Genomic DNA, 20,913 nt, shown 5'->3' on the forward strand with positions numbered 1-20,913 from the left:
CCCTCTAAGATCTCTGGGTTGAACTTCGTCTTAACCTCCCCAACCGTGAAATAAGGAAGAAACTCCAAATCATACCCCTTCAACATCAATATCTCCCCATTCCAATGTTTCAAAGAAGTCTGGTGCATAACCGGTTTGGACCTACCCGGACCAAATCCACACTCTGCTGCCCGGAATCTCAGCTCGTAAAAAGGTTTCTGGCTTGACCTAGAAAGATAAAATATCTAGTGGAACAATTTGAAGGTAGGCATGAGCCCGGCCTTGTTGCAGCAAGCTATGAACCAAGTCATAGACTTTATTCCATTTGGAGTTATCTGCATGGGGGATATCCTATAGACATACTTACACAGGTGCTTGAGAAAAATATGGCAGCGTGGGCTCCACCCGGACCTTAAATGCTCCAGCCAGACCGGGATAAAACCATCCGCAGGACGATGAAAGATCCTCTCATACGGCTCGGGCCACCTCCAAGCGATATCAGGAGTCAACTGAAAAGTAGCCCGAATTGCCTTGTCCATATCACCCGGTTCAGCTTCAGCATAAAAATCCTTCAGCTGGTAATGATCCCGGCTGATCCCAAATGAAGCAAAAGCTGCCTCCAGGGCGCCCTGATCATAAACGCCCGGGTGGCCATCCTCATGCCTCTCGTATCTGACTCGGGTATAGTATATGCTATATTCAAACTCGGGTGGCTTTCTAACAAAGTGATATTTAATATCGGACCAGCGGCCATCCGGGGTGAAAATAACAGAGTTTCTGGAAGCCTCTTGAACCGGAAGCTCGTAATTGTTCCCACGGACCCGGACCCCTTTCTAACCATCTCGCCCCGGATCTGTTCTCTACCAGACGAATCCGGATCACTCTCCTCGTCAGAAAAGTTGGGATAACAGTTGTATACTTTCCTAGCTCGCTCTTTGATCCGGACCATATACCTATTAAAATGAAGGTCAGTTAGTCTGGGCCCTACAGATTTTATTTGTCTTCTAAGTGGTCCGGATCAGGTACGTTATTTTAATGCAACCTAATGATCCGGACCACCAATGCAAGTCTAACCCGGAAAAACATCAACGATCCGGATCATGTTAACTACAATCCACAAAAGCAAACCACCATGGACCCGGATCTTGATGGCAAATATCCAGATCCGGATCCATAACAACAAAAAACTTAAAGCAAAGCCCGTATACCCGGATCCCAACGACAAACAACCACGCCCGGATCAAAAGCAACCAAGAACAGATCAAAAAACCTAAGTTATACAATCCTACCATAAACCTCCCCCAAATCCGGACCCTACACCCCAACCCGGATCAAAATCAAAACCCTAACCCACAAACAGTCAACCAAAGAATCAAACAGCAAAATCTACCCTTTTTACCTATACACACATATATTTTAGCCAAGAACACGAAGAACAAACATAGAAAACCCAGAAAAATTGAGCGCAAAAACTAAAAATCAAACCAAAACACAAGGAAAACCTACAGATCTAAGCATAAACACACGAAACGAGCACCAACGAGCAACAAAAACTAAGCCAAAAATCATGATTCCTACTACTTATGCGCGGATGAAAAAGCAAAATCAAGGCATACAAAAACTCGAAGGAAATGAAAACAAAATCGAAAAGAAAAACAGAGGAATAAAGCAAAAAAAAACAAGTGAAGATCTTACAAGTTAATGGAGGATTAATGGCAAGACTGGCGAGACACGGCGGAAGAATCAACCACAAACACGGTAATTTGCAGAAAAGCGAGAGAGAGAAGAGAAAAACAAAGGGCTGTTGAGCTTCTTTTGTGAAAATAAAAAATGAAATGGAAGAGGGGAGGCAGCCTTTTATAGGTCCAGGAAAGAGTAACTCCCCTGCCACGTGGCAGGATCCTACTGGTTACAGAAGCAGTTAGAAAAAAAATCTATACATATATATGTGTAATTACACACATATAAATGCAAATTAAACTCATAATGATCATGGGCCGAGTTTTTAGGAAATAACTGCCCAAAAATTCAAATTCATGGGAGGGAATAAACTGAAAGACTTTACAAATCCCAAACTTTTTAAATTCCACAGCCCAATACCCGGATTAATAATATAAATCCGGATCATTGTCAACCAGGATTATTCTACTATTCTACCTTAATCCGGATTGGCATCTACCACACAAGATCCGGATTGGGGGGCAACCAGGAGCAGGAATTTTTCTGAACTATTCTACCTTAATCCGGATTGGCATCCATTTCACCAGATCCGGATTGGGGGGCAACCAGGAGCAGGAATTTTTCTGAAGCAACTATTCTACCTTAATCCGGATTGGTATTCATTACACCAGATCCGGATTGGGGGGCAACAGGAGCAGGAATTTTTCTTTACTAAGCCAAATATGCAACCCTACTCTACTCCCTCATCCAGAAAATCTGCATAAGGGAGTGGGGGCAAATGATAGGGCATAAGAGACCCGGGCAGGAATCAACCTGGACTAAAGGGGTCAGGCTCAACCGACCTGCTAAGACCCCCCTCTCCCAGGCCAATCAAACATAGGAGCCCAGGCCCGGGTCTATCCTACTTCCCGGATCCGGATCCGCCTGCATACCTGGATCCAGATCGGGGCCAAAACCACAGTGAGAGAGGTCTCAGCAGACGCATCACATCCCACAACCCGCCAAGGAGGGGTACGTGGGCACGTGACTATGACAGCTATCAACAACCAATACACCAGACAAGCACGACGCGTGTCAGAGGCCGTTAGGACACTCTGGGGGTGGTCCTCCCCTGGACACGTGTAAGCAATCTGCCCATGCCAGGCGTCCTCCGCTCCCAAGATCCAACGGCCCAGATTTAGAGGTAACTACCCCTAAACCCTACCTTGGGGCTATATATACCCCCAAGACTGAAGGGTTTAGGGGTTGGATAATAATTTCTCTTGCACTCACATACTCACATACACTCAAAAACATACAGCGGCCATCACATATAAACACACATACACAGCAGCCTCTAAATTACATAAACATATATCCCTTCATCTTCTCCAAAGCCTGTTCTCATTCTCACACCGGAGGCGCCGTGGGAGCCAAACCCCCCTTCCGGTGTTGTTTTGCAGGCGCCCAACCAGCAGCTACACCCCATCCACGCATAAAAGGTCCAGGAACGCCGTCGGACGGAGCCGCCCGCTCACCGGAGTTATCACACAACATGTTGGGTATAATTCTAACTACACAGGAACAATGGGTAGTTATATATATAATAACAAGAATATGACAAATAACCAACTAACGAAACAAAACACGAAGGCAATAACAAACTATAAAGACTGTAATTGACAAAGAAAGTAAAGAAAACTTATCTCTTATCGCTTTCCAAATTCTGATAAGAAGAAGAACACAATAGCTGAGTCGCCAAATCATTCAAGAGGACTTAACTGTTCTTAAAGAGATTATTGCCCCCCACTTAAGCTGTGATGGAATGCAGCAATATCGCTTCCAGGATAAAATAACAACAGATCAATCTGGCCACAGAACCAACAATGATCAACGGCGACTCGCACCTCAGTTTGCCCAAAAAATCTATGCAACTCATATATGTTTGCGAGGTAGGCACCGAGACTTGTATCATTTTTATCTCAAGTGTACCTCTCAAAGTGTACCTCTCAATATATAGGCATCTCAAGTTACTCTTCTTCTATTTTACTCGATGTGGTACACCAAATAACAAAATAGAAAAAGTAAACAAAATGGGTTTTCCTTATTATTTATATTATATCCGGATTACTTAATATTAATATTATAAAATATATTAAGAGTATGATTAAAATAATTCTTACTCAATATATTTTATATTAATAATTAAATAATCAATATAAATAATTAAACTTGTAATAGAAAAGAAAAATATAAGAGTTGCCACTAGCACTAGGCCACACAAGCATTCCACTTATGCTAGTAATTGTAAACAACACTAACACAAGATGCTATATAAACTCAATATCTTTCTTTTACAATATCAATGTGGGACGAAATCCCCATAACCCATTTCAAACAAGCAACTTTGTCACAATATATTCATGGATTCCACTAAGAAAATGTCTTAGATCCAAATATAAAAGTTTAAGTCCTCATGTCAAGGAACAACCGCCAAGTGTTAGTTTCCGGAAATCATATCAAGAACATATATAAAATATGCCTCAAACTTTCCATTTTCTAACAATCCCCCATAAATCCATAATCAAATTGCATACGAGATTTATACATGACATGTTTTTCAGAGTCGGTACCCTTCCGGATTTGAACCCTCCTAAGTCCTCTACTTCAATGGCTAACGGATACAGATGGAATATTTCACCTTGAATCTTTATCCGTTGGGTGTAACCACACTCCATAGACGACGACAAGTCAAAGGCTATGGTGCCAATCTCCGGCTTTGAGACGTTAATGGTCATGTCTCGATCCTGTTCGTCGAATGTTTCGAGGAATAACCCTTTCCTCTAATTGCGACCACACAATTACATTCACTTAGCTGGGCATCTCCAGAGATGTACTGCTATCATCTCATCAAACGACTTGACCCCATTCAGAGTTCAAATAACTCTTGCTAACTAGCAGTTCAAGTACCTCTTAAGTTTTATAGGGGATCGACTCAGATACATAAGTATCTAAATGTATATGGTAGAGTTACTACCAATTCATCCTTACAACTTGTTATTACCACATTGAATACACTTCGAGGGATCTCCTCTCAGGTGTATTGGGTTCCCGCTGTTGATGAATTATGATGGGTTACCAGTCCCATCCCCAACCTTAACTTAGGGACTATAGCATGCTCAATCCCTTTAGTCAGCGGATCAACTATATTATCCTGAGTTCCTATGAACTCTATAGCAATAATCCTATCAGACACAAGACCCCTTATAGACTTTAGTCTAACTTGGATGTGTCTCTTTGTTTTAGCATTATACTTTACACTTCTAACTTTGTCGATAGTTGTACGGCTATCACAATGAACAGAAATGGCAGGAAGCGGCTTGCTTACTACAGGTAACATACTCATGAGTCCATGTAACCATTCAGCCTCCGTCCCCTGGCATGAAGTGCACACAACTCAGCCTCAAAAGTAGACCGGGTAATCAAAGTCTGTCTAGAAGACTTTCAGGACACTGCTCCCCCCGCAAGGGTAAACACATATCCAGTCACTCCATTGGAACCATATTTCTTAGCTATCCAACTTGCATCACTGTACCCCTCGAGTACCCCGGAAATCTCCGGTAATGCAAGCCAAGGGAAATAGTTCCCTTTAGATATCTAAGAACTCTATCCAGTGCCTCCCAATGAGTCTTGTTTGGACAGCTTGTATATCTAGCCAACTTAGACACAGAATAAGAAATATCTGGCCTAGTCACATTAGCAAGATATTGCAAACTCCCAATAATCTAAGAATACCTTAACTGAGACACAGGAACTCCTGAACTATTCTTGACTAAGGCAACTTTTGAATCACATGGTGTACTAGCGATTCTACAATTTGAATAACCATACTTCTCAAGTATAGATTTCTCTATATAATGAGACTGTGACAAAGTTATTCCATCAGTTGACTGAGTCAACTTGATCCCAAAAATCACACTAGCTTCACCCATATCCTTCATCTTAAAGTGCATCTTCAAAAAACTCTTTGTCTCGTTAATAATCTCAATATTGGTTCCAAACAACAAGATATCATCTACATACAAGCACACGATCACACAATCATTACCTCTAACCTTATAGTAGACACACTTGTCACTTTCATTAACTAAAAAATTTAAAGTCTAAAACAGTTTCATCAAACTTTTATGCCAGTCCATAGGTGCTTGTTTAAGGCCATAGATGGACTTGACTAGTCTACATACTTTCCTCTCATTACCAGAAGCAACAAATCCCTCAAGTTGATCCATATAAATCTCTTCTTCAAGGTCACCATGAAGAAAAACTGTCTTTACATCCATTTGATGGATGATAAGACCATGTACAGAAGCCAATGCAATAAGCATTCTGATTGTTATCATTCGGGCAACTGGAGAATATGTATCAAAATAATCAATGCCTTCCCTTTGCCTAAAGCCCTTAGCAACTAGCCTAGCCTTGTACTTATTTATTGAGCCATCAGGGTTTAACTTCCTCTTGAAGATCCATTTACATCCAATAGTAGAACATCCTGGAGGGAGATCAACTAACTCCCATGTTCCGTTTGAAACAATTGAGTCAATTTCACTCTTTAAAGCGCCTTTCCAATGCCTTGACTCCAAAGAATCCTTGGCTTGACGGAAAGTTAAAGGCTTATCCTCGACATTGTAAGTGATAAAGTCACTTCCAAAGTCCTTGACTACCTTTGCACGCTTACTCCTTCTAGGTTCCTCTACTTTGTTAGGAGTATAGATACTACCAGGATCCACCCCCACATTTGTCATCTTTTACACATGATCAGGAATAGAACTTGATGTGTGAGTGGGATCATCCTCAGAACTACCCAAAGATATACCAGTCTTCATTTGGAATACTTCCTCAAAGAAAGTTGTATCACGAAACTCAACTATCGTATTCGCCACAATACCATCTATGTCAGATTTTAATACTAAAAATCTCATAGCATTTGTGGTTTCAAGATAGCCCAGAAAGATACAATCAACAGTTTTCGGACCCAGTTTCTTTCTCTTATGTTCAGGGAAAAGCACCTTAGCAAGGCACCCCCACACACGAAGATAACTCAAACTTGTCCTACGCTTTCTCCATAATTCATATGGTGTCTTGTCCATATGTTTCATAGGGACTCTATTCAGAATATGGCAAGCCGTATTCAGAGCCTCTCCCCACATGTACTTAGGCAACCCAGAATTAATTAGCATACTGTTAATCATTTCTTTAAAAGTTTTGTTCTTTCGTTCTGCCACCCATTAGACTCAGGTGTGTATGGTGGAGTAACCTCATGAACTATACCATTGTTTGCGCAAAATTCATTAAACAAGGTACTCGTATACTCACCACCTCTATCAGACCTCAAACGTTTAAGTACTTTGTCAATTTGTGTTTCAGCTTCATTTTTATACATAATGAATTTATCTAGTGCTTCATCCTTATGTTTAAGCAAATAAACATAACACTATCTAAAACAATCATCTACAGTGATCCTTAGTCAACACACCACCAAATTCACATATGTCTGAGTGTACTAAATCTCACAAGTCTGAATCCCTAACAACATTATGAAAAGGTTTCCTTGTTTGTTTAGCAGTTACACACACTTAACACTTAGATTTCTTATCAATGGCGTACTTTGAAATCAACTCTAAATTCAACATATTCTTTAGAGCACCAAGATTTAAATGACCAAGTTGTAAGTGCCACAAATCAGATGATTCTACACAATTAACAGAAGGTGCAACACTATCATTAATAAAACCACCCAAAACGGGTTCAACATTTATTAAAAATAAACCATCAGACAAGTAACCCTTGCCAAAGAATGCACCAGTATGAGTAATAACTACTTTATTACACTTTAAAGAAAGTTCAAAGTCATTTTTAACTAAACAACTTCCACTTATAATATTTCTACGAATAGAGGGAACATGATACACTCTAGTGAGAGATAGAATCCGCCCAGAAGCAAACTTTAGGTCCACGTTTCCTATTCCAAGCACTTGTGCAGCACTAGCATTCCCCATCGTCACTGTCACTCCATGACTCTGTTGATAAGATACAAACAAGCTAATATCAGCACAAATATGCACATTAGCTCCTGTATCAATCAACCACTCATGTGACAGATAAGTGGAAAGTAGTACAAGGTTGTAAGTAACATACCCGTCATCGGTTCCAGAGGCAACAACCTCACCAATGACCATGTTAGCTACTGGCCCACTTGTGGTTCCAAGTACAAGCACAGTATTTGCTTGAGCTACCACTCCAGCTTTCTTAGCTTTCTTACTTGGACAATCCTTGCTCCAATGATCAACCCGTCCACAAGACCAACATGGTTTGTTCGCCTTTGGTTTCTTAGCCTTGTTCTTGTCAGGTTTAGTGTTACCCTTCTTAGTGACTACCTTTCTTTTCTGTCCTACAGTCACTACATTCACCTTTGAGCTCCCATGTTCCACAGGCAACACATGTCCCTGTTTGGACTTGTGTTGCTCCTGTACTGAGATGTCCAACATCAAGTTTGTTAGATATATTTGATAATGTCATGGCTAATATGTTTTATGTTTAGCTTTCAGATCTTACGTGAACAGGATAAATCAGTACTTAACTGTTGATCAGTACTTATACTGGAAGTCAGGACTTAAGGATATCAGTACTTATATTATCAGGAGATAATCATCAGAAGATAGATATCAGAACTTAAGTGCTGAAGGACAATCAGATAAGGACAATAGCTGATTAAAGGAAAGAAGATCGAGATAAACATAAGAAGAAATATGCATGAAGAAGGAATTCCGTGAAGAATGGAATACTTGGAAGAAAAGATATCTGATTGATATATTTTAGGAAGCAGAATTATATTCCATATCAATTAGCGATTATCTTGTAACTGTGTAGTATATAAACACAGACATAGGGTTTACACTATAAGTGTTATCATTATTAGAAAAGATTATTCATTGTAACCCTAGCAGCTCTCGTGATATTTGTTCATCACTGAGAGGTAACAGTTCCATACTGTAATAGAGTTTATTGTTTCAATAAAGTTTGTTTTCTGTTACTTAAGTTCTTAAAGTTCGATTTAAGTGTACTATACACTGTATTCACCCCCTCTACAGTGTGTGTGTGACCTAACAATTGGTATCAGAGCCTATCTGTTAACTTACATACAGTTAAAGATCCAAACACAATCATGTCGGACACGGAAACTCCAACTAAGCCTACCACAACTGAGGAACCACCAAAGACACAAATTCAGAGTCGGTATGAGACCATCAGAGTCCCCATACTGAGACCATCTGAATATCCCAATGGAAGGTAAGGATGACCATGTTCCTGGAAGCAACAGATCCAGAATACCTGGATAGAATCAAGGAAGGTCCTCACAAACCAACCAAACTCGCTGTTGCAGTTGCAGGTGAAGCAGCAAAGACCGTACCAAAGGAGAAGAGTGATTATACAGCTGAGGACATAAAATCAATTGCTAAGGATGCTAAGGTACGACACTTACTGCATAGTGCCATTGATAATGTAATGTCAAATAGGGTAATCAACTGCAAGACTGCTAAAGAGATATGGGATGCTCTGGAAACAAGGTGTCAGGGAACTGACACAATTAAGAAGAACAGGAAGACAATACTCACTCAAGAGTATGAACACTTTGACTCAAAGACTAATGAGTCATTGAATGATTTATATGATAGATTTGTCAAACTTTTGAATGATTTGTCATTGGTTGATAAAGAGTATGATCTTGAAGATTCAAACCTTAAGTTCCTGTTAGCTCTTCCTGAATGCTGGGATTTGAAGGCAACGACAATAAGAGACAACTACAATCTTGATGAAACAACTCTTGACGAAATCTATGGAATGCTCAAGACTCATGAGCTGGAAATGGAACAAAGAAGCAAGAGGAAAGGAGGAAAGTCAAGGACAGTTGCTCTTAAGGCTGAAGAAGAATTCCCCAAAGCAGCTTCCTCAAAGAAAGACAAGGGTAAAGCTCTTTTCATAAAGTCTGATACTGAGTCATCAAGTGCTGAGAGTGATGATGACTCAGATTCTGAAAGCTTGCCTGAGACTGATGCTGATGAAGAGATGATGAAGCTGTGTGCTCTTATGGTGAAAGGAATCACAAAGATTGCATACAGGAAGTTCAGGAAGGGAAAGAAGTTTTCCAGGAAAAACATAAGTTCTGATAAGAAGAATTTCAGAAGATCTGAAGGCAGAGGACGAAAGTCTGACAGAGGAGATTACACCAATGTTAAATGCTATAACTGTGGTGAGAAAGGCCACATATCTCCTGACTGCAAGAAGGTAAAGGGTGACAGAGGCAAGGCTCTTGTCACAAAGCAGAAAAGTTGGACAGACACCTCAGACTCTGAAAGTGAGGAGAACTATGCATTGATGGCAAATGCTGATAAAGAAAGTGCTGAGAGCAGTTCTGAAGCTGCTGAAATAAAGGTACCTCAGACTACTTATGCTTTTCATACTGATGATATTAATGAGTTGAGAAGATATCTTAAAACCATGTTTGTTAGCTATAGAGACCAAACTTTAACATGTGAAAGATTAACTTCTGAAAATCTTGCATTTAAGAAAATGAATGATTTCTTAGAAAAAGAGTTAGTCATGTTCCATCAAACTTAGAAGGATAGAGATGATGCTTTTTATGTTAGGAATGAAGTGCTAAAATTAAATGAATCTCTAAAAACTGAGTTAGAAAAGGGAAGAGAGATTATCAGGACTTGGACTAACTCTGGCAAAATAACTCAAAATTTGCTAAGTAGTGGAAACTGGAAAGAGGGCTTAGGTTATGGAGAAGATAAGAATGATAAAGGAACTGAAGAAATTAAGCCTGTTGTTAAGCAAAAGCCAAAGTTTAAACCTATTAAGTTTGTAACTGTAAAGTCTGAAAATGAGAAATCAGAAGATAAAGAGGAATTAACTTCTGACAAACTAAAACAGGAAAAGACAGCTGAAGTGAACATAGGCTTAATGACAAAGAAGCAGCTTAAACATAAGCTGAAAGATGTCAAGAATGGAAACAAGGTAAAATCACCTAGGAAAAATAGGAATGGAAAGGAAGGTGTGAATAAAAGCAATGATTATAAACCTGTTCCTGATGCTCCTAGGAAAGCATGTCATAACTATGGAAGTTCTAACCATCTGGCTTCTTTTTGCAGGAAGAATAAGAATATTAACTCCTTACCTTCAAAATCAGGAGTTAAGAGTCAGTCTGTTAGATACAAACCATAAAATCCTTGTTTTCATTGTGGTAGTTTATGGCATTCCATTTATACTTGTAAGGAATATCATAGTTTGTACTATGATTATTATCAAATAAAACCTTCTTTGAAGAAAGTTTCCATTGTTCCTTCTAGTGTAAATTCTGATTCAAAGTCTGATAGTGTAAATTCTGATAAGAAAAATGTTAACATAAACTCTGATGCTAAATCCGCTGTAAATGTTAACAAACTTAATAAGGCCAAAGGATCCAAGCAAGTCTGGGTCCTTAAAACTAATAATTAGTGGTCTTTGTGATTGCAGGGCAACAGGAAAAATATTCTAGTTCTGGACAGTGGATGTTCAGGACATATGACTGGAAATAAGGCCATGCTATCAGACTTTGTGGAGAAAGCTGGCCCAAGTGTTTCTTATGGAGATGGAAACATTGGAAAAACATTGGGATATGGCAATATCAATCTTGGAAATGTCATAATTAAACAAGTAGCTCTGGTCTCAGGACTTAAACACAACCTACTGAGTATAAGTCAAATCTGTGACAGAGGTTATCATGTTGATTTCTTTGAAGAACACTGTGAAATTGTGAGTAAATCTAAAGGCAAAGTTGTTCTGAAAGGATACTGACGTGGTAACATTTATGAAGCTAAGCTTTCAACAAGTACTGATGGTTCTGCAATCTGTCTGATAAGTAGAGCATCAATTGAAGAAAGCTGGAATTGGCATAAGAAACTCTCTCATTTAAATTTCAACAATATAAATGAACTGGTCAAGAAAGATCTTGTGAGAGGATTGCCAAACACAGTATTTGCTCCTGATGGTCTTTGTGATTCATGTCAGAAAGCCAAACAAAGAAAATCTTCATTCAAGAGCAAGACTGATTCATCAATTCTTGAGCCTTATCATCTTATACATGTTGATCTATTTGGTCCAGTAAATGTCATGTCTATTGCAAAGAAGAAGTATGCGTTGGTCATAGTGGATGAGTTCACCAGATACACATGGGTGTATTTCTTGCACACAAAAAGTGAAACTGCATCTATCTTGATTGATCATGTCAAACAGCTGGATAAAATGGTCAAAGATTCTGTGAAAATTTTAAGGAGTGATAATGGCACTGAGTTCAAGAATTTGATAATGGAAGAGTTCTGCAAAAGCCATGGAATAAAGCAGGAATTTTCTGCTCCTGGAACTCCACAGCAAAATGGAGTTGTTGAAAGGAAGAATAGAACTCTCATTGAAGCTGCACGTACAATGCTTGAAGAAGCAAAGCTTCCAACCTATTTCTGGGCTGAAGCTGTGCAGACTGCTTGTTTTACTCAAAATGCAACACTCATTAACAAGCATGGAAAAACACCATATGAGATGGTGAAGAAAAAGAAGCCAAATCTGAAATATTTTCATGTATTTGGATGCAAGTATTTTATTCTCAAGACTCATCCTGAACAGCTATCAAAGTTTGATCTAAAAGCTGATGAAGGAATCTTTGTTGGATATCCACTTTCCACAAAAGCCTTCAGAGTCTATAATTTGAGAACAAAAGTGGTCATGGAATCTATCAATGTCTCTTTTGATGACAAGAAGATCACTGGTCTTAAAGATTTCATTGACCATGATCAGCTGAGATTTGAAAATGAAGACTCATATTCTGATACTGAAAATCCTGACAGTCTAAGTCCTGATACTGCAAACTCTGATGGATTAAACTCTGATGTTATTGAAACTGTGGTGACTACGTTAAAGGAAGATGCACCTATACAGGGGGAGCATACTCAAGATCCTACCACATCTCAAGAAACATCCGAACATGCATCTGGCTCTTCAAGTTCTGATTCGTCAAGTTCTGATAAGCCAAGTTCTGATAGTGCTGAAAATCTAAATACTGAAGAATCCAACTCAGAGAGCATAGTTTCAGGGGGAGCATTAGAAAATGAAAATGAAGATAGCATGGATCATGGGGGAGCATCCAGTTCTAGAGAAAACCTTCCATCTGCAAGGAAGTGGACAAAATCACATACACCTGATTTGATAATTGGAAATCCTGATGCAGGTGTCAGAACTAGAACAGGTACTTCAAATGAGTGTCTTTAAAATTCTTTTCTCTCTCAGACTGAGCCAAAGAAAGTGGAAGAAGCTCTTCAAGATGCTGATTGGGTGCAAGCAATGCAGGAAGAGTTGAATGAATTTGAAAGAAACAAAGTCTGGACCCTAGTACCAAGACCAAAGAATAGATCTGTTGTTGGTACAAAGTGGGTATTCAGAAACAAAACTGATAGTGATGGCATAATTACAAGGAATAAGGCAAGGCTGGTTGCAAAAGGATATTCTCAACAGGAGGGAATTGATTATGATGAAACATTTGCATCAGTTGCTAGGTTAGAAGCCATAAGGATATTTTTGGCTTATGCTGCTCACAAAAAGTTTACTGTCTTTCAAATGGATGTGAAAAGTGCTTTTCTCAATGGAGAATTGGAGGAAGAGGTATATGTTGAACAACCTTCAGGTTTTGTAGATACCAAACATCCAGACTATGTCTACAGACTTGACAAAGCACTTTATGGACTTAAGCAAGCTCCTAGAGTATGGTATGAGACTTTAGCTCAGTTTCTTCCGGAAAGTGGATTCCATAGAGGGACAATAGACAAAACACTGTTCTACCTCAACCATGGAAAGGAATTACTTCTGGTCCAGATTTATGTTGATGATATCATTTTTGGATCTACAAATGACAAACTTTGCAAGAAGTTTGCCAAACTAATGCAGTCAAGATATCAGATGAGTATGATGGGGGAACTTAGCTATATTCTGGGCCTTCAAGTCAAGCAGAATGAGGAAGGCACTTTTATTTGTCAAACCAAGTATACCAGAAACTTGCTAAAGAAATTTGGAATGCAAGATTGTTCAAGTGCATCCACTCCAATGGCCACTGCAACAAAACTGGATAAGGATACCGGTAAATCAGTAGATATTACTGACTACAGAGGTATGATTGGCTCTCTACTCTATCTAACTGCTGTAAAAAGAATCTTTAAGTATCTTAAAGGAACAGCTGCTCTGGGATTATGGTATCCTAGAGAATCAGATTTTAAACTAATAGGTTACTCAGATGCAGATTTTGCAGGTTGCAAAATTGACAGGAAAAGCACAAGTGGAAGTTGCCAATTTCTTGGAGGCAGATTGGTTTCTTGGTACAACAAGAAACAAAAGTCAATTTCCACATCAACTGCAGAAGCAGAGTATATTGCTGCAGGAAGCTGTTGTGCACAGATTCTTTGGATGAAGAATCAGTACTGGATTATGGGTTAACATATTTCAAAATCCCTATTTACTGTGATAATCAAAGTGCTATTGCTATGACAGGTAATCCAGTTCAACACTCAATGACAAAGCACATCAGCATCAGGTACCACTTCATCAGGGAACATGTGGATGAAGGTACAGTGGAATTGCATTTTGTTCCCACAGATCAACAGTTGGCAGATATCTTCACAAAACCATTATGTGAAGCTACTTTTACAAGATTGGTAAATGAACTTGGAATGGTTTCAGGTTCTTTCTCTAAATCTGCTTAGACTTGTTCTATGAATCAGACTTTATGCTCAGTATTTACAGAATTAATCTCATTGTATATTCTGTGCTTAATTGATAAATGTCTTTAAGTACTGACTGTTGTCTGATATATGTTTCTAAACTATGATAAGTGATATGTTTGTTCTAGTACCTATTCATTCCTATGAGGATAACTGTGCTAGATACTGACCTAGTAGTCTTCAATAAACAAATGATTCCATGGAAGAAGTAATTATTTCAGTGGAAATCTTATGACACTAGCAAATTCTGATAACTGAGCTTAGTTAAGTTTACTTTGTATATCTTATTACTAAGTCACAAATTAGAATAATGCTACTCATCTGTTAAGTTCTGATACTAGTAAAACTGCTGAATGTACTAAGTGCTGATAAACCTCTCTTATCAAAAGAAAAAGCAAAAAGATCAAAGATTAAAATCAGGTACTCCTTTGAGATCTAGAGTAAAAATGTGGAAGGGACGACCCAAGTGCATTGCTGGTATTAAGTAAATATGCATCAGAAAAGCAAAATATTTTCTTGGTGACTTTTCACACTCTATGATTACTGGAGAAATACTCTGAAAATAGCATAAATTCTGATAAACAGTCGTGACTCACTTACACTGAGAAGCCACTGTAAAACAGAATTGCAAAAGATGCATAAAATTAGCACAAAACAGTTGAGATGGACTCTAGCATGAACTCATTCATCAGTAGGTTTCAGGACAATGACAGATCTTTAGCAAAATTTTAGTTATGCCTTATTTCTAAGATGTACTGAAGTAAATCAGACTTTAGTCTTTGTCTGTTTTTAGCTTAATGCACACACTAATCACTCCATCTGAATGATGAAAATTTCTGTGGTGGTCTATGTTATTTTAGATAAACAGTCATTGTGTCATTATTGCACAAATTCTGAGGACAAGTTCTAAGTTACACGTCCTGATGATTAAGTTCTAACGTCCATAACTCAGAACTTGTATGAGTATTTACTAAGATGGGCATTCCTTTTTCGAGTTAAGAAATTATGTTCTCATGACTGTTAAGTTCTGGTATAGGTCTAAGTTCTGATTTCTCAGTCTAATCCTTTACTTGGCTTATCTGTGAATAAAATTTGATAACAGTCTCAGTTCGAACTCAACCTACCCTCAGAACTTATCTCAAATCCTATCTCTCCACTTCACAGACTGCTCAACCTTCTTCTTCAGCACCTACTGTGAAGCCTACATCCTCTAAGCCAAAGAGAACAAAGACTGTTCCTCAAACACCTCAAAAGAGGAGGAGAATTACTTTGAGAGATGAATCAGATTCTGAGGAACAGATTCCTTCTTCAGAACCTGTGGTGGTTGAAGATGAGAAAGCAACTTCTCAGAAGGATTCTGAAATTGGGGGTTCTAGGCTTCTCAAGAGGCTTAGACATATGATAGTTCCTGAAACTCCCAAGAAATCCAAATCAACAAGGAAGTACAAGAAACAGAGGGCACAAAGGCCAGTTTCAGATGATGAGGAGGAAGCAGCTACGGAAGGGGATCAGGAATCTCTGATCTCACAAGACAAGGAATTTGCTCCAGTCACTTCTTCTCCATCAACTCCATCTCAGGAAGCTGTATCTGACAAGGCTAACTCACCATCTGTGTCTCTTGTTGATCCAGGCACAAGTGCTGAAATTGATATTCAGAACCTGGTTGTGCCTACAATACTTTTCTTAGAAGCTCCAACAGCAAATAATCCTTCCACAACACCTGTTACTGATGCTGTTCAAACTCCAGAGTTATCAATAACACCTTCTCTGCATCAAGATGCTGATGATCAGATTTTAGGTGAGCATCAGGATATGGCTGTTGATCAGAACTTAGTATCAGATCAGCAATTAGAGGATGCTGAAGCCTCCATTGCTACTCACACTGTTGTCTTATCAGAAGATACTGATTCTTTAAGTTCTGATGCTGCAAATGTTGGAGATACTGGTGAAGCTGCTACAACTGTAGATGCTGATGAAGCAGGTCCTTCAGGACATACTTCTCCACCGACTCTTCCTAAGTCTGAACTGGTAAAGGAGTTTGTTATCACGGATGCACCAGTGCCTTGGACTGAAACTCCTGCAGGTCAGGAGTGGACTAAGGAATGGAACTCAGTTTCATGTGTTCCAAATGCTTTACATCTTGCTGTGCACTTGACTAAAGCTGATGAAATGTTAAATTCTGATGATTTTAAAACCCAGCTTAGAGTCACTGCATTGAGTACTAAACATCTACAAGGTCTTCATTCCAATACTCATGCAGAGCTACACAAGATTCAGGAGAACTTTATCAAACAGGAACAAGTTTGGAAAATTGATAAGAAAAAGTTCTTTCAACCTACCATTGACAGGATTGCTTATATTGAGAAAACTCAAGAGAAACAACAAGCTCAGATTGATCAAATTCTGACAAATCAAGCTTCTCAGCAATCGTAACTTACTGAAATCCAGACCTCAGTGGAACTACTTATCTCTCTTTTATTACCTGCTGATGCCAAAAAGGGGGAGAAGGTAATTAAGTCCAAATGCAAAACCAACAAGACACTGCAAGGAAAGGATGATGGAAAAGATGACCAAGGAAACTCTGGAATGGGTAGTGGTCATAGTCAAGGTAGAAGGTTTACATCAAGACAAGCTAGTCACAGAACAAGTTCTGATACTGGGAAAAGAATAAGTTCTGCTGCTGGTAAAAGGATAAGTTCTGATGAACTTCTAGATCTTGATGAGGAAATGTCAAGACAGTTATTTCTTCAAGAAAATCCAGGGATGGACTTGGAAAGTTTAAAGGAAGAAGAAGCCAGACTTAAATCAGAGAAAGTCACATCTAAATCTGAAGCTTCTGGTAAAAAGTTACTTCCAAAACTTAAAGGCATTGTGATCAAAGAAAGGACACATACTGAAGCAATATTGGCTAGATCACAACCACAGATAGATCCAAGATCCAAGGGTAAAGAAAAGGTTGGTGAACCTATCAAGGCTTATGTACCTCCTGAGGAAGAAGAAATTACTGATGGAAAAGATGATCTTGCTCTGACTTCAAGAAAAGTTCTTAAAACAACCTCTGACATGGCTCAAGTTGTTCATAGTCAAGAAATTGTAAGTTTTGATATTCAGAAGAAGTAAGTAACCTCTGACAGAGCTCAAGTTAACTTGATATCAGAAAATAGATCAAAGACACTCCTACCAGGATTCACTAAAGCAAAACAGACTCAATCTTTGAAGACTACTGCAAGTGGTTTTGAAGCAAGAGTAGTTACTAGAAAGGAAGCTAGAGATAAAACTGGATTGGGAAGTGCTGATGAAAGAAGAGTACACAACACTACCAATGATCCAACTTCCTTGAGTGAACCAGGTATTGGAGCAACTCCTGAGAGATTGAATCAACTGGAATCTGTACATATGGTTTACCATACCTACTTGAAAGAATACATCATGTTGTATTTCATGACAGATGGTAGGGTTTATCATATAAGACAAAATGCCATTCCTTTGAAGTATTTTGAAGAATTGGAGCATGTACTTTTCTTACTTCAAGTGGATGACAGAATAACAGAGACTGCTGCAAACTACTTAAAAGAACAGATTCAGAGACAGAAAAGGCTTTATTCTGTTAAGTCTGACAGCATATATGTTCCAAAGTACAGAGATCACAATGGTGATATTGTTGATATGAAGCCTAATACTGCACAGATCAGAACATATCTTGGTATTAAGGGACTTGAATTCAATCTTGAGTCTGACAAAGCTTATATCATAAGACTAGATCAGGAGTTGAGAAAAGCAAAGATTAATGATCTAAAGCTGCAATCTTTCAAACTGGTGAAGATACTGCAGAGCTTAAAGGTGTTAAAAGGAGAATGATTGATGAACTAAGATATGCTGAGAAATGTTTGTTGAAGAACTATCTCAGAACAACTCCTGACATCAGAGAGATCAGAAAATGAAGAAGCCAAGTCGAAGATCTACAACTGCTTAAATTCTGATATTTATACAGATTGAAGTTGTTATCAGAAGTTAAAATTGGTAAAAACTTTAAGGACTGTAAGTTGTAGTTATCTAGTCTATTTCTCATGCATTTGTACTTAATGTTTTTGACATCATCAAATATCTGTTAAACTTGTATATTTTGTTAATTTACAAGTTGGGGGAGATTGTTAGATATATTTGATGATGTCATGGCTAATATATTTTATGTTTAGCTTTCAGATCTTACGTGAACAGGATAAATCAGTACTTAACTGTTGATCAGTACTTATACTGGAAGTCAGGACTTAAGGATATCAGTACTTATATTATCAGGAGATAATCATCAGAAGATAGATATCAGAACTTAAGTGCTGAAGGACAATCAGATAAGGACAGTAGCTGATTAAAGGAAAGAAGATCGAGATAAACATAAGAAGAGATATGCATGAAGAAGGAATTCCGTGAAGAATGGAATACTTGGAAGAAAAGATATCTGATTGATATATTTTAGGAAGCATAATTATATTCCATATCAATTAGCGATTATCTTGTAACTGTGTAGTATATAAACACAGACATAGGGTTTATACTATAAATGTTATCATTATTAGAAAAGATTATTCATTGTAACCCTAACAGCTCTCGTGATATTTGTTCATCATTGAGAGGTAACAGTTCCATACTGTAACAGAGTTTATTGTTTCAATAAAGTTTGTTTTCTGTTACTTAAGTTCTTAAAGTTCGATTTAAGTGTACTATACACTGTATTCACCCCCTCTACAGTGTGTATGTGACCTAACAAAGTTAGTCCATGTGATCTCTCCTTTCTGTTTTTTCAGGGAGAGAGCAAACTCTTCCCAAGACTTAGGGAGCTTTTCAATCACAGACATCACTCGAAACTTCTCAAGCAAGACCATACCGGACTCACCCAAATCATGAACTAACATCTCAAACTCATGAACCTGTCCAGTCATGGATTTTCCATCCACCAGCTTAAAATAAAGAAACCTAGCCACAGAATACTTCTCAAATCCTTGAGAATCAATATTATGGGTTTGGTCCAACTTATCCCATAAGACTTTAGCAGTATAGGCATCTGATGAATAAACATCGAACACGGTGTTCTCCAAGGATGCCAAAATTGGCTACCCTAGCCACCCTTTCATTCTCATCCCATAAAGCATAAACCTTAACAGATTCAGCTTTCTCTTGATCCAACCCAGGAGGATCATACTGTACCACTAACCATAGACCCTTAACCGTTAATCAGAGCTTCAACTTTTCTGCCAACGAGAAAAAGAAGCTCCACCACTGAATTTATTAGGCATACCCGATAAATCAATTGGATGGAGAAAACGATACGTGGTCCAGTCAATGGTAGTAGTACCACCAGAACCAAAACCAGTCTCAACAATTTTAGGAACATCAGCAGTTTCGTTAACCATCTTGCTAATTAATATATAACACAAATAATCTCTTCAAGATTGTTGGGTATAATTCTAACTACATAGCAACAATGGGCAGTTATATATATAATAACAAGAACATGGCAAATAACCAACTAACGAAACAAAACACGAAGGAAATAACAAACTATAAAGACTGTAATTGACAAAGAAAGTAAAGAAAACTTATCTCTTATCGCTTTCCAAATTCTGATAAGAAGAAGAACACAACAGCTGAGTCGCCAAACCCTTCAAGAGGACTTGACTGTTCTTGAAGAGATTATTGCCCCCCACTTAAGCTGTGATGGAATGCAGCAATATCGCTTCGAGGATAAAACAACAACAGATCAATCTGGCCACAGAACCAACAATGATCAACGACGACTCGCACCTCAGTTTGCCTAAAAAACCTATGCAACTCATATATGTTTGCGAGGTAGGCACCGAGACTTGTATCATTTTTATCTCAAGTGTACCTCTCAATATATAGGAATCTCAAGTTACTCTTCTTCTATTTTACTCGATGTGGTACACCAAGTAACAAAATAGAAAAAGTAAACAAAATGGGTTTTCCTTATTATTTATATTATATCCAGATTACTTAATATTAATATTATAAAATATATTAAGAGTATGATTAAAATAATCCTTTATCAATATATTTTATATTAATAATTAAATAATCAATATAAATAATTAAACTTGTAATAGAAAAGAAAAATATAAGAGTTCCCACTAGCACTAGGCCACACAAGCATTCCACTTATGCTAGTAGTTGTAAACAACACTAACACAAGATGCTATATAAACTCAATATCTTTCTTTTACAATATCAATGTGGGACAAAATCCCCATAACCCATTTCAAACAAGCAACTTTGTCACAATATATTCATGGATTCCACTAAGAAAATGTCTTAGATCCAAATATGAAAGTTTAAGTCCTCATGTCAAGGAACAACCTCCAAGTGTTAGTTTCCGGAAATCATATCAAGAACATATATAAAA

The 20,913-nt window shown here is 38.2% G+C and overlaps 1 pseudogene; it reads right to left on the minus strand.

Annotated features, from left to right (window-relative positions):
- The window catches only part of LOC141718457 (suppressor of mec-8 and unc-52 protein homolog 1-like), a 47,199-nt pseudogene that overhangs the window by 10,644 nt on the left and 15,642 nt on the right, over nucleotides 1-20,913 (minus strand).

Source organism: Apium graveolens, chromosome 4, assembly GCF_009905375.1.
Source record: "Apium graveolens cultivar Ventura chromosome 4, ASM990537v1, whole genome shotgun sequence".
Lineage (NCBI taxonomy): Eukaryota > Viridiplantae > Streptophyta > Magnoliopsida > Apiales > Apiaceae > Apium > Apium graveolens.